Below are 15,703 nucleotides of genomic sequence, written 5' to 3'. Positions count from 1 at the left end.
TGTTTGCATGGCCATGGTTGTGGACAGGGTCGTTGTTCAGGCGTCGCAGCAACTGCCAGGCTTTCTGACTGCTTTTAGACATATCAAGGTTCTCGAGTAACTCTATCCATCGTTCTTTTTTGGATTTGGCTAAGGCTGAGGATAAATTTTGGCCAGCAGTTAAAGTTTCAATGCTGTAAGGATTATCATTGAAAAGTTGGATATAGTTATGTAGATGCTTCACGGATTCTTCTGTCAAGCCAGGTATGTAGTTAACTCGACAGCCTCTGGGAGTTGAGAGTCTTGAGCATCTTTTCACGGCTTCTACAAACTCATCATAGTTGGAAACTGAGGGTTCTATGCGTGAAACTTCTGAGTCAAGGAGATCAGCAAACTTCTGCCAGTCTGCTTTCTTGAAATTGTATCGCCTTCGGAATGATGTGATTCTAGGAGTAATGGCTGCAAACACTTGGCAGCCTATGGGGCGGTGTTGAGTATTTGGTATCGGATTTAGAACAGTTTTTCTGCATTGGTGAGCTATGTTCTCGCTAACAAAAATTAAGTCGGGGTTATACCCACGTTTCCAACGCCCACTGTTAAAAGATGGTGGGAGTTTATTATCATGGACAAGATTAAGATGGTTGGTTTCAGCCCAAGTCAAAACTGCTTCACCATTACTGTCGTCCTCAACATAACCCCAAACACTGCTATGACTATTGAAATCTCCAACAATAAAGTGAGCTTGTTGATTGGAGTAGTTGTCTGTAGGTGAAAATTGGAAATCTGTTCCTGGGGGTTTGTAAATTGACGACACAATACAACCATTCAGTTCTACAGACAGTATTTCAATATTGTTGAATTCTGTAAGTGAGGTAGAGAGAACAGCTATATCGTTCCTCACAAAGATAGCACTGCCATATTGTCTATGGGGTCGCTCAACTGCCAGTTTCATCCCAAGGATTTTTGGTCTTCTCATGGTGTCATCTCGATGGGTTTCTTGTATACATAAAATATCACACCTAGGTTCCTTGGCAATATGTTGCAGGAGTTAAAAACTTTATGTTCCAAAATGAACTAGAATTATCACTACAAGTAGATATGCTAATTGTGATATCTGCATCTTCATTACCAACGTGTGTATGAAAGAAGAACTCACTGTCACGTCTGAAGCCAATGGATCGTATTTCACCTTGACTTCAAAATTTTATCAGCATGACGATGTCGATTGTTAAAGATTTAATGAGACTTTGTAAAAATTGTTAAATCTTCTATGACAGCTTCGCCCGTCAGCTAGGACATCGTTGTATCGTAATTTATCTTCCGAATGTAAAGGAAATGCTTAAAGCATTGAATCCATCAAACTAAATTATTGTAATGGCTGAAAGAAGAGCCGATAAAATCAACATAACTGGATTGAAATGTTAGTTCCCCATAAAAATAAGTATTTCATAAAATCTAACTACAGTGACGACAGATTATTTACAGTGGCATGCAAATTAAAGTATGTTACTACTTATGAAATAATTTCGTACTGTAGCATGTATACGTTTCGAGCTGTTCTCAGAAGATGACATCAGTGCATTCTGGTTTCCATGGTGCTACTCACCACAGCACACTGAGCCAGCAAGTTGTGTGAGGAAGTATTTGACAGGTGACATCTGAATGCAGGCTGAGACTGACTCAGGAAATGCTTTCAAAACAAACAAATACATTTGAAAAAGTAGTTGCTGTTAACTAAAATGTGAATGTAAGACAGACATTTTTGTGTAAATGGCTGAGTGCACGAGGTCCAGTCTCCAGTGACGTTCAGATATTGTGGTGGTACGCGAACATCCTGTGAGGCGATGTGCGGAAGAAAATTGAGGTTTAGATTGTAATTCAGTTGTGGTCATTTATTAAAAGCCAACCAGGAGATGTGAGTGAAAATATGGATGGAACGAGCGTATGGTATTGTTTAGTTACTGCGGCATAAGTTTTCTTTGTTGACATTTTAGCTTTGGTTTTTATATCTCGAAAGGTGATGTCTGTTAGCTATTAGAATTTTAGGAGGAAGTGAATTATGCGCTTACGCTCACGCTACAGATCGTGCGAGGTCTTTTCAGGATTTTTTTGAGGATTTTGGCCCATTCTAGGGACGTCTAGAACACGTTTTACAGACAATTTTGTCGTATTTTTGTTTTATTCTCAAGGGTTCAGTAGGAGAATGATGAGCAGGGCAGGAAGCTGCCATAGTGTGATGAAGTTTAAGTCATGGATGGGAGATAAATTCGAAGTGCATTTTGAGGCGTCGAAATGCCAACAAATGGTTCAAATGGTTCTAAGCATTATGAGCCTTAACATCTGAGGTCATCAGTCCCCTAGACTTAGAACTACTTAAACCTAACTAATCTAAGGACATCACACACATCCACGCCCGAGGCAGGACTCGAACCTGCGACTGTAGCAGCAGCGTGGTTCCGCCTAGAACCACTCGGTCACAGCGACCGGCAACTGCCAACAACGGAGCATAAATGCATAATATGGAGGTTATCGTGTAACGATGTATTTTTCTGTTGCTGTTTTGTAGTAGAGGCAGGAGAACTACCTTTTGAGGAAAACAGGGCTAGGAGAAAAATAAGACGTAAGAAGAACGACCATATTTTAAAAGCGGCAGCAGATTTTCCATCTAAGAAGATATAAATAGATACAAATGTTCCAGCTGAATAAAGACTGAAAAAACAGAGAGAGAGAACGAGAAGGACGAAGAGTCCTTCCATTTGTTAGGTTTTTGTTATGTGTCTCTTACAGGATGAAAATACGAAATGAAGAAGGTAATGTGTGACGGATCTAACGTCAAAAGGAGGATCTACAAAAGTCTAAGGAAATTTAATTTTGCTTGTTCAGCACTGATGGAAGCACGAGGTCTGCATGATGATGTGTGATGATTATTTATGAGATTTTAGATATGCTTATAACCATAATGAAGACTAGATGCATAAAGTGTAATGAATTGTAACATAGGTAACTAGAGTAATATTCTGACATTTAATCACTAACCACAAATGTTTGCTGTGCTATGTATCCACTAAGGACTAAAAACACAAGTGCTTATGCTTCATACACGTCTATGAAGCGCAAATACCAGACTGATTCTAAACTTCAGGTATTGTGCCCCGAAGGACTGCTGAGAATTTAATTTTTAAACTTGGGGTCAAATATCGATTGACAAGAGGCAGAAGGCCATTGTAAATAATATAGGCCGTCTCCTCCATCAAAGCAAATGCTGGAATGTCAGTCTCACCACTCCAGTATTGGCTAGGTACGTGGTTTGTGTATAGTTCTTTAGGAGATGTGACTATTTGTAGAGTTAAGGTATTTGGTCGTTGTAGGATATATTCAGGTGGTACTTTAGAAGTGAACACTGATGCCATTGGACGCTGGACACAAGCCACACGACGTTAGTGGACACAGCGGATTCAGTGTAGGACGATGTGCGGCATCTCCTTCGAGCAAAACTGAATCTGAGTAAGATTGCGCTGGTCGCCGTCCGAAGCACCCGACAGCACAAATGGCGGCGCAGCACGAACTGCAGCTTACAATTAGAGCTCGGCCAACGCACGTGCGAAGCCACCTGTCAACAAACGGCCGAACTGAACCTTAGACATGTAGCTGCTAAGCAACCTATTGGCCTGATATTCGCCCTGACGGCAACTGCTACGTCACGAATTACCACAGAAACTGGACATTTACATGTGTCGCTGGGCCATAGCAGGTGGTGGCTACCAACGGACACTCATTTCTGTTTAAAAATGTTATGGAGAATGCATCTCACATGCTACAGCTGAGCCTAAAGGTATGATCTGATTTTCTCATCCGTGTGGGAGACAATAACATTTTCTTAACAGTAGTCTCTGTTCGAGTAAAAATTTCTTAAATCTTTAGACAGAACGCTGCATTAGGTGATATCTGTTCGAGAAAGGCCATAATAATTCACTCTAAGAGAACTAATTTGCGACTCCCTGTCTTCATACAGTCGAAGGGCAACCAAATATTTGCACTGACGTAATTTAGTCTACTATCAGTAGGTAGAGACAGTGAGCACACTGTTACCTAATGCAGAAACTACTGCACACTCCTGTTACAAGAATCTGGACACTGCCAACTAGCATCCGTATTTCTTGTGCCCTAGTGCGGCCCATGGTACTGCTTGTCCCTTGTGAGCACTTTCTAGTGGCGGATTCTCACGATTTCAGCCAAATGGAGCACCACTGCACGATGATGAACGCTACTACACAGACGCTGAAAGGCTATGGAGTCAGTCACCTACAACAGGAGCGGCATCGAACGTTCGCCATGTGTACTGTCAGACTCAACCTTTGTCGTGTGTCAGTGACAAGCGTCAGAGCAATGTGATGATATATGACGCCATAGATAATCATGTCATGTGAAGTGTAATGTTGTAAATTTGTATTTCATTATATGATAATCTTCCTCTTAGTCTTAGTCGTTTCGTTTTCTTGTATGATCTTTTTCTCTTATATTTGATCAATTGATTTAGTATTCAATGTGACTAGAGGTTTTAAAATTGTTTTATCTTTACGATCTTGTTCGCTTCAATTAAGTCATTTTAATATTCTGGGACATTCCTTTCGCTATTGTCTCCACCTTATGCGAGTTGTTGCTCTCAAACTGATTGAGTTCGAGTGATGTGGTGTATGAAATGTTCACAGTTAATTGTGGAGCTTTCTCTTTTCATATTAACGGACCACTTTGGAGTCAGCTGTTCATGTCGTATCAACCAGTTTACATGCTTTAGATTATACTAACCGGTTTAGTTTCCACCCGCCTTTTTAATACTGAGCATTTATGCAGCTTGGTATGGTTTAAATCTACGAGAATTTTTCAAATATCTTTTCTCTGTTGTGATAACGGCTGTGATCTTGCTATCCGTTTTGTAAAAATTTTGGTGCGTTTCGTGTTATTCTTGTGTTTTGGAGTAAAATGTATGTATTTTTGTGTTGAAATATAATTAAGATATGACTGCTTGTTCAACAAACCGTCGCTTGGTTAAGTGCATGTGCACCCCTTAAGTGGGGTGAGTAACTGTGGTGTCACAGTAATGACTGTGCCTAATAGTATGGGAGTGTTGTTGGCCAGATCCAGTGGCGATGTACAAGTGTTGTTGTATGGGCGTTCCTTGATTGTTAGTTAAAATAAATTTTCCACCAACTGTTTGATGTTTAAGGCTGATGGTTTGAACAGCATGCCTAGGGCATGAAATTAACAACAAAAATAAATCATGTAGCCACGGAAGCGCTTTCCCTTTTCCTTATTTACGCTCTGGTAACTGACAGTCAGAGCAAGGACGATTATAATTTTTCTTAATTTTTGCCATACCGTCATCAGTTTAAGTACAACTTCTTCTTAAATTGTTATCCAGGTGGGAAGGAGATGAAACACATTCAGCTGTAGCCAGACTAATGTTTCATTCTCAAAAGCATATTTATTAATTTTATAAGCTGTTATGCATATTTTCTTTCTTGATTTTGAAATGTTGTATGCATAATGTGAGACTTGCTTCATATGACGCTGAAATAATGATTGCTGAGTTTATCTACTCCTATTTCGTAATGTCTCTTTCGGTGGTGGCGGGCAGAACGGCTGAGCCATGGCCAAGGGTTCCATTATGGTGGCTCGAGGGGAGACAAGAATAAAGTTCCAGAAACTGGCTATGCCTCGGGCTTTTGTTTGGCAGTGACCGAGCGCCATTTTGTCCTACTCATTCTGGTGGGCAGGCGGATGGCGCCACTTGAGAGGACTAAATTTCCGCGGAGTAGAGATGCCTAATTGCCATGGCCCCACTTGCTGGCTGTAGCACGTCTGCGAGGCAGTGACAGTTTTCTACAGCGTGTCTCCCGACTGCCGGTAACAGGGTGTTAGCGCGGGGGGAGGGGGGGGGGGGGGCATCTGGACAACAGGCTGTGAACTGAGCGACTCCGGACGACTCAGCGTCGTACGATGAGTTCATAACGTGGGAAGTGCATAACACCGCTGTTAAAGGCCAACTGATGTTAGCACTTATGATGATCAAATTAAACAATTTGCAATTTTGTTAAAAGGTAAACATGGCAACTGACAACACAGGAAGATTGCATTCCTATCGAAATCAATCAAAAGTTTGTTAACAAAGGTCAGAAATATTTATCAATAATCATTTTTAAGTGTAGTAGAGAAAATAGAATCCAGCTATTCATTAGAAAGGCTGTATATGGAAGAGGAAATACCTATGCAATTTGATAAAATTGAAATTCAACCCACCTCTCCTATTGAAATTCTGAAAATAAAGCTTACATGGAATTGATGGCATACTCCACAGAATACCAAAAGCTTATTCCAAACAGATGAGTAGGATTCTCAGCCACATATCTTTCCAGATAGACTGAAATATTCTATTGTCAAACCACTGCATAAAAAAAGGATAGGTCTGATGCTAACAAGTACCACTCATTCTCACTTGTGACAGCTTTATCCAAAATTTTTGAAAAAACTGATGTATTCAAGAGTAGCTTCATATATGTGCAAAAACGAAGCCCTAACAAAATATCAGTTTAGTTCTCAGAAAGGCTTTTAAACAGAAAATGCTTAAATTGATAAAATATTAAATGCTCTGAATAACCGCGTATCACCCTTTGGGATATTTTATGGTCTCGCGAAGGCTTTTGACTATGTGAATCACAAAATTCTTCCAGAAAAGCTTAGAGGAAGAGGTGTAAAAATGGCCACAGGTGTAATTATGTGCACCCCTCACGAAGAGGGTATCGGAAGTGCTGCAATCTGGCGACAAGGACTGAAACGGTGCCTGTTGTTGATAGACGGTAGCAGTCAACGGTTGGAAGCATTGTTTCAAGCAGTGTAGTTACAGCGTCAGTCATTGTGTGAATTGGTGTTTATTCAGGACTGCAAACGTTTGGCAGGTATGTGAAATGGTTTTCTTTTGATATCCTTATGATTAGTTTAAAACAATTTCTCAGTGATATTCGGAATAACGGAATCCTAAGCTACTGATAGGAGCACGTTTTATGTCACTCACGCTGTTGGGTTAGACGTGATAGTGGCCATGTTGCTTAAGACTGGTTGGTGTAAATATGGGCCCATTGGGTTAGTATAAAAATGGGCTCCTATTTAAGGAGGGCCCACATTTGCACCAGCTTTTCTCATAAACAATGTAAAACATTTAGATAATTTTATGGGGATATGGTTAGTCGAATTTTGTTTAAAGTTCATACATACAACTCGAGCAGCAACTAACAAACAAATAGAATTTTCAAATTGCAATAGTAGACCCTAGTGCTTTGATCGTCCTTGCAAAATGTCGAGAACGAAGAAGCGCTATGAAAGTAAGAACTTCAGACATCAGTGGGATAAATATCAGATGGTACGTGCCGTAGCAGCTGTGAACGCAAAGGTGGTTTCTGTGAAAGGTGCTGCAAGAACATTTGGAGTGCCTCGTACCACTTTGCAGAGATATCTTAAACTTGATAAAATCCCTGAGCAAGAGCTTCAAGAGACAAAACCTCGAAGGAAACAGATTTTAAATGCAGACGTCGAAAAACAGCTTCTTTCTTATCTCCTTGAGATGCAGCAAAACTTCTTTGGCAGCACTTTCGCGGATCTGAGAAGAATGGCATTTTTACTTGCCCTTCAGAGGGCGAGAAGCAGGACGAGCTTGGGATGACCCTTCTCTTGAGAGACACAAGGATCAGCTGTCATTTCGCAAACCTTGTGGAATTTCATATGCCAGAGACTTAGGTTTCTATAAAGAGAATGTGATGGTTTTCTTTGCTTTATTGGCAGACGCTTTCAACAAAGTACATTCCTACTTCAGGTCGGATAAAAAGTTATATCAGTTTGTCTTCTTCAAAAAGCACAAGAGCAACTGGAAAACAAAATTGGTGAACACCAAGTTGGCTTTCGCCCTTAGTGGATCCTGTACAGAACGAAGTTTCAACCTAAAGGAAGTGCCTCAATACAAAGCAGTCAGAAACAGCCGAATAATTTGCATGTTTGTTGACTTTAAAAAAGCATACGACTCAGTTGAACGAAAAGCACGTTTTTGATAGCCTCATCGAAGAAACATCGACCGATACTACCTTCAAGGTGAAATTCATGGCTGACATATCAGAGCCCTTCCTGATCAAAACTGGCGTCGGATAAGGTGATGGTCTGTCTCCTATTCAGTCTTCTGCTAGACAATGTCATCCGCGAGTGGGAAAACGAACTGAAGAATACAAACTGCAGGAAACCTATGCAGATGGGAGATGGGGCGAGTCAAGGATGACATAAGAATTTAATGTTAAGCTTTTCCTGACGACTTAGCCTTACTAGCGGATGGTAAGATAACAGCAAACCCTTATAGAATTTGCAGAAGAAGTTGGTCTGCAAATATCTTTCCTAAAGTCTGAGTCCATCGCCACAAAAACTGACACCCAAAACCTAACTACAAAGTACGGTCATACCAGTAATATAATCTGTTTAAATATTTATCTGAGGTCCTTGAACCTACGGGCGAGAGAAAATAGCACAAAACATTCGCCTCCAAAAACCAAAGACAGCCTATTAAAGAGCCTAAAAGGTGTACAATAAAAAACGCTTGTCGAAAAACACTAAAATTAGACACTATAATACAGTATGCCAGTGAAACTCTGACAGTTCACATAAAAGGAGACCTAGAAGACTTATTAAAGGAAGAAGGTAAAATCATCAGAAAGTACTAGGGCCAAAGAAACCAGAAGAGAGCTATAGATTACATTCTCGTCAAACAAGTGAGAAATTGTCCAACCTTGCAGCAGACATTAGAAAAGGGCGATTAAAATTTTATGGGTATATTTCTAGGCTTCCCAAAACAAGACTTACGCACAAAATTCTTAAATACATAGGAGAAATGAAAACTATAACATGGTTACAAGAGGTCAAAAATGACCTACAAAAAGCTCATTTAAATTATTCAGGTATTTTGGACAGGAAGGTATTTAAGCAGAAAGTTGACAGATGGAAAGTTAAATCAGAGAACGAAGCTCCAAAGAAAGCAGGAACAAAATGGATAGAGGAAATAAAGAGAGTCAATGCAGAAAAAATGAGAGCAGTGTGGAAAAATACAAATATATATATATATATATATATATATAACTCTGTGTGTGTGTGTTTGCCGGGTTTCTCTTGAAGAGCAGTTGATTTTAATTAATGAAAACTAGATGTGGAAATCACGAAGCTCTGCCGTCATGTACTGACGTCCATGTATTTTTTGTTCAACGACAAATATTTTGAACAGCGTAATGGTATGGTTCTGGGGAGCCTTTATCCCCCATAGTCGCAAAACGTTTTATGGAGGACTTTGAGGATATCGCACTGAAAACGTTTCTTTTGAAGCCTACCTCTTTTTTGAAGTACTAACTTACTTACTTATACTAGCCAAACAAACTGTAGCCGGTCGTTGGCCTCACTCAGTCCAGCCTTCCACACTTTCGTGTCATCTGCATCTTCATTTCCCGGACCCAGTATCTCATGGTATTATCCTCATTCTCAGCCGACCTAGTAGTCTCTTATCTTCAGCTTCCCCATCCACTACAGCCTTTATTACCGTGTTCTCCCATCTCCTCATCCCATGTCCGTACCATCTTAGTCTCATAATTTTCACACTCGCAACGACGTCAGGCAGTGTGTATAATTGTCTAAGTTCTCTGTTTTTAATTATGCACTGTCCATTTTATTTCACTCGTCGATATATTTTTCTCAGTACTTTATTTTCAAAAGTGATGAGTTTTTCTCTGTTTTCTTTGTCAGGGTCCATGTCTCACTTGCATAGCACACTACTGGCTTGATTTTTATTTTTGCCTGCATAGATAGTAACTTTGATCTTATGATGTTGTGCATAGCTCCTAGACGTCTTCCCACAGCTTCAATTATTGTTACGGTCTCTTGTTCTATAAGGTTTTGTCGGTTGATGTTCACGCCGAGGTACGTGAATGTGTCTGTTTTCTGTATTGTTAGATTTCCGATTTTTAGATGATTTGGTCCTAAATGAGCTCTTCCTCCTACTACGGTGAACTGTCTTTTACTTTCATGTATACTTAGACCGACTTTCCTAGCTTCTTCCGTTAGCGCTGTCCTCCATTTCTCCAGGTCCTCCATTTTCTTTCATGTCAGTACAATACAATTCGCAAAAGCCTGGACTTTTAACTTTTTTCCTATGGTGACTCCTACACTTTCACATGTTACTCTCCTCAGGGTGTTTATGAAGGCCAAATTGAACAGGGTTGGTGATATAATATCTTCCTGTCTCACTCCTGACTTTACTTCAAATGCTTCTGAGAACTCCCCCTGTACTTTCACTCTGTACTTTGATTCCATCACACACACTTTAATGAGCTTTATCAGCTTTTCAGATATCACATACTTTGCCATTATCCTCCACATTTCCTCTCTTACTGCGCTGTCATATGCTTTGTTGAACTCTATAAAAAGGCAAAAGGTATGATTGTGCTCCCAGTTCTTATCTAATATTTGTCTTAGTGTGAATATTTGGTATATTGTTGATTTACCTTTTCTGAACACTGCTTGTGCTGTGTCTAATATTTCCTCAGTGTATGGGTTGAGCCTGTTCAGTATAATTCTTGATATTACTTTACAGCATGTGCATAGGAGAGATATCCCTCTGTAGTTCTGTGTCAGCATTTTGTCTCCTTTTTTTTATATGGGACATACAGCAGCAGTTTTCCATTCCTCCAGCATTACTTCTTTTCTCCATACCTCTTTTATCACTTCGGCTAACCAATCATGTATCTTCTCACCCCTTTCTTTGATCAGCTGTGCTGATATCATGTGTATTGCAGGGCCTTCCTACGTTTTAGACGTTTTATTGCCTCCTTCACATCCATCAGCCATCAGAGTTGTGAAATTACAATGAAATCCAAACCATTAGCTGCTTTCAGGCGTTGATAAATATCAACGGAGATAGTTAGAAAAGTGTACCCCGACCAGCACTCGAACCTGGGATCTCCTGCTTACATGGCAGATGCTCTATCCGACTGAGCCATCGAGGGCACAAAGGGTAGTGCGACTGCAGGGACTTATCGCTGGCACGCTCCCCGTGAGACCCACATTTCCAATTTACTGGCCACACACTATATTTGTAGTGCCCCTGCCCACTTTCTTCATTACCCACGGCAGTCAATCTACCGATCTTTCCGGACGGAAGAACAGACACCATCTTCATATAGATAACGCTTACCGGCCAATGATCTTCTTCATTGCGGATGCGTTCGCATTGCCCGAACTCTTACAGGCATCGGTAGATTAACTGCCGCAAGTAATGAGAATAGTGGTTCAAATGGTTCAAATGGCGCTAAGCACTATGGGACTTAACATCTGAGGTCATCAGTCCCCTAGAACTTAGAACTACTTAAACCTAACTAACCTAAGGACATCACACACATCCATGCCCGGGGCAGGATTCGAACCTGCGACCGTAGCAGTCGCGCGGTTCCAAACTGAAGCGCGTAGAACCGCTCGGCCACCGCGGCCGGCAATGAGAATAGTGGGCAGGGGCACTACGAAAGTAGTGTGTGGACAGTAAGTTGGTAATGTAGGTCTCACGGGGAGCGTGCCGAAGATAAGTCCCTTCAATCGCACTCTCCTCTGTGTCCCCGATGGCTCAGTCGGACAGTTTCCTTGTAATTAGCCGGCACGGTAGCTCAGCATGTTCGGTCAGAGAGGAGCTAGCCCTCTGGAAAAAAAAATCAAAGATCAACTTGAACGAATGTCCTGGCACACATTTTCAACTGCAATCTTTGATTTTTATCAACGTCTGTAAGCAGTTAATGGTCTTGATTTCCTTGTAATTTCATTCTTCGAGAGCTGCAAGATCACTAATGGTATCTGTTCTTTCAGACATGTCCGAAAGAGCAGATACCATCTTCATATATTCATATCCATCAGAGTTGGTTGTACGTTCTGATTGTTTCTGCGTTGTTTTCATTGTTGTGGGAATCTACTGGGTTGTTCAGCAGTTATCTGAAGTATTTCCTCGAGTTCTCTAAATTTCCTTCATTCGTAGTGATCAGTTTTTCATTTTCGTCCTTCATTATCACAGACTTAGGTCTGTACTCTTTTCTATAGCTGTTCATTGTCCTGTAAAACTGTTTACTATTGTTCTGGTTATAGTCCTCCCCAGCCTTCTTTTTTTAGATATGAATTCCCATTTCTTTCTGTGTGTTGTTTGGTTTTCACGGTTGTTATTGTTCATCATTGCCTGTCTGCCTTCCTGTCCTGTACTGCTTTTATACACGTTTCACTGAACCTTGAATTTCGGTTTATATTGCTACTATTATCATCACCTGGTAGTTAAAGCGCTGTCTCCCTCATAACTGTTGTCATCTTCTTCCATTTTATGTTCATATTTTCATCTTGTTTTCTATTGTTGTCATTCTCTAATTCAGCGAATCTATTTTTAAGCCTAATCTTAAACTGTTTATTCATCTCCTCCTATTTTAACCTACTCACATCTACTCTTTTGGTTCTATTACCACTGTTGTTCTTACTTGGTGATTTTGGTAATGATTGTTTCGTCTTCATTAGTACAAGGGAATGGTCAAATCCTATCTCAGCCCTTCTTATTGTTCTAACATCTGTTATTGCCTTTTCATGTTTTTTTGTCTATCAAAACATGGTCTGTTTGGTTCCTAGTTAATCCAATATACATTGGCCAAACAATTCGTATCATCAATGACTTGCTACATGCGATTATTAAAGCCTGACAAATCTTCGGGGCTGAGCACTGTCTTACAGGCTGACGTAGGATGTCACACGAGACATAAGGGTTGCAAACGCCTCGCCTTACTGGGATTGTGTTTGAAGAGAATCTGTCGAAATCAGACTAACAGATAATATCATTAACCGTGATAATGGATACCAGTTGAGAAAAGTTGGAATCCTTTTTTATCAGATACGAAGAACTGCCGAGCTCTGAGTAAAAATTTTTAGCGATATATCATTTCTCGACAGTATTCACGGTTGTAGGCGCTGCAACCATACTTCCGCTAGAGTGCTTGCGTATTACCGTAGCGCATGCGCTTTCGCTGAATATAAAGGTCCCGTCGTTCACAGTTTGAGTCAGTTATCGGCGAAAGAGTCTTAGCTTTTCTCTCCTAATGATGGCCGTCAGGTGGACCCAAATATTGTGTGCAGATGACAGTTTGATCGGACTGAAGATCCGACAAGAACTGGATCTGTTAATACGCCGAAAAAGCCTACATTTATTATAAATTACGTTTATTAAGTCAAGGAGCAGGCCTGGAACGATTTTTCGATTTAAAAGTCACTATTGTTCAATTTATAAAGGAAAAGCGAGTGCAGGAACGAAAATTAGAACATCCGGAATAGAATGCAGACCGCATTTTAATTGGACTTGAATGCCCATTGTGGTATCAACGTTCGATACCACACTTATAGGGGTTGCAGTTATCGACCGCGGTCCGTATTAGTATCGTTGTACCAGCGCCGCTAGCGCCGCTCCGCGGCTTGTATCAAGCTTATAGCGAGCTCTCGTCCACTCTTGCTCAGGAAGTCAAGTGTAAAGTAGCACAGGCTTCAGCTGATAGGAAGCAACCTCTAACAACGCGATTAGTCAAGTATGGCCTAAGTGAGGCCTCAATAGCTATCTGTTTATAATTATATGTATGCTGCCAAGAAGAATCCTGCACAACCAGTTGAGTACAATATAAACTACTTTTTACCAACGACTTCAAATTATTTTAGTTGTTGCGGATTAAGACGAAGCAACCAGCACCTTATCGACGTTACTGTCAAACCTGCAGTGATTTATATGTTTCTATTTAGCATTGGCCACCAGTCAACATTGGCGACGACTCGTTCGTCGTCATCATAACACCCACTGCCCACAGTAAGGCATTGAATGGTAACTTCATTTGATGAGGACTCATTTAAAAAGAAAAATCCTGCTGTACAAGTGACACTTTCTGACAAAGACAGTCCAGTCCCCTAAACTCATTGGCGTTAAAGGAAATGCATTTTCTGAATAATTCTATGTGGCCTTGAAAGGACTAGAAGGATAGCTTCCTAAGATTTTGGGGGACACTGCCAATCTTACATCTGTTTTCAAGCTGATTTCTGGATCCCTTGCTATTTCAGATGGAAGCGCCCCTTTGCGTTTGATCTGCAAGGTAATTCCCGTTCTTAGCGTTAAGACTGTCTAGGACATCTGCATTACTTTCCTCAGGTAGAATATCTACATCCTCTTAATGCGCGTCGCTAAAGTGCTACAGTATTTCGAGTAACTTATGCATGTGAAAGACGTTTTTTTTCTACTATGAAACTAAATAAATCACGATTATGTGGCAAACTGAGTGCGAAAAACAGTGGAATTTTCCATACGCTGACAGTTTAATCAGAAAAAATTACATTACATTGAGCGCGCCAAAATTATTTAAATAATAATTATACCTTGTTTTGTTTCTTATCTATGTAATGCCGGCCGCTGTGACCGAGAGGGTCTAGGCGATTTAGTCCGGAACCACGTGGCTGCTACGGTCGCAGGTTCGAATCCTGCCTTGGGCATGGATGTGTGTGATGTCCTAAGGTCAGTTCGGTTTAAGTAGTTCTAAGTCTAGGAGACTGATGACATCAGATGTTAAGTCCAATAGTGCTTAGAGCTCTTTGAACCATATGTATGTAGTTGATAGATGTGAAATATAAAGCCAATTCGTATGCATTGTGACTTCACTGTCTTTCAAACGCGGCGCATTCGCAGTATCTCCCTCTTCCGCCTGCTTACAGACCGCGTGTCGTGGCGGCGGGGGAAATGTGCTGCCAGGTTGATAGCTATGGCACTCCTGCTAATGCACGGCTCATGAACCGAGTCCTTAGCGACCCCTGCCGTACATGAACACGGCCACCACCTAGAATCAGACGATATCTAAACTCATCTGTGAATAAGACATTTCGCTAGTGACGAAGTTGCCATTTGACATGGGAGCTACAGAACTGAACGCGATCAGCCAGATATTATGTAATGTGGGGTGCTCGAACAGGTCGTAAGGTCCTTTCTCATAACCTGTTCATCACAGTGCGATCGGATTCAACGGCTCCAGTAGCTGTTGACAACGAAGAGATGGCCAAATATCGGTCTTCAGGTGGTGTTGTAATGCGTCGGCTACCTTGCCCAGCTCCCTTGTGTGCTCACCTGTCTCCCTGTAGCGTGTTCGCAACCTATGGATGACACATGGAGGGGCATTGGAATCTGCAGCAACCCGACCGAAAGGCCATCCTCTTTTGATCGAACAGACAGCCCTTGCATCCTACGCTGCTTTACGATGTCAAATCAAATGGTTCAAATGGCTCTGAGCTCTATGGGACTTAACATCTATCGTCATCAGTCCCCTACGATGTCACATTGCACGAATTTGGATTAATAAAACGTCGACAGATAACAACTGCTATCTGTGTAACTCAGTAGAAAACACTGTGACACCGGTAGTCAGCAGGCCGGTGTGGCCGTGCGGTTCTAGGTGCTTCAGTCTGGAACCGCGTGACCCCTATGGTCGCAGGTTCGAATCCTGCCTCGGTCATGGATGTGTGTAAGTTCCAGGGGACTGATGACCACAGATCTTACGTCCCATAGTGCTCAGAGCCATTTGAACCATTTTTAACACCGGTAGTCTGTTCCTTCTGA

Source organism: Schistocerca nitens, chromosome 6 (genome assembly GCF_023898315.1).
Source record: "Schistocerca nitens isolate TAMUIC-IGC-003100 chromosome 6, iqSchNite1.1, whole genome shotgun sequence".
Lineage (NCBI taxonomy): Eukaryota > Metazoa > Arthropoda > Insecta > Orthoptera > Acrididae > Schistocerca > Schistocerca nitens.
This window is presented reverse-complemented; position numbering follows the sequence as displayed.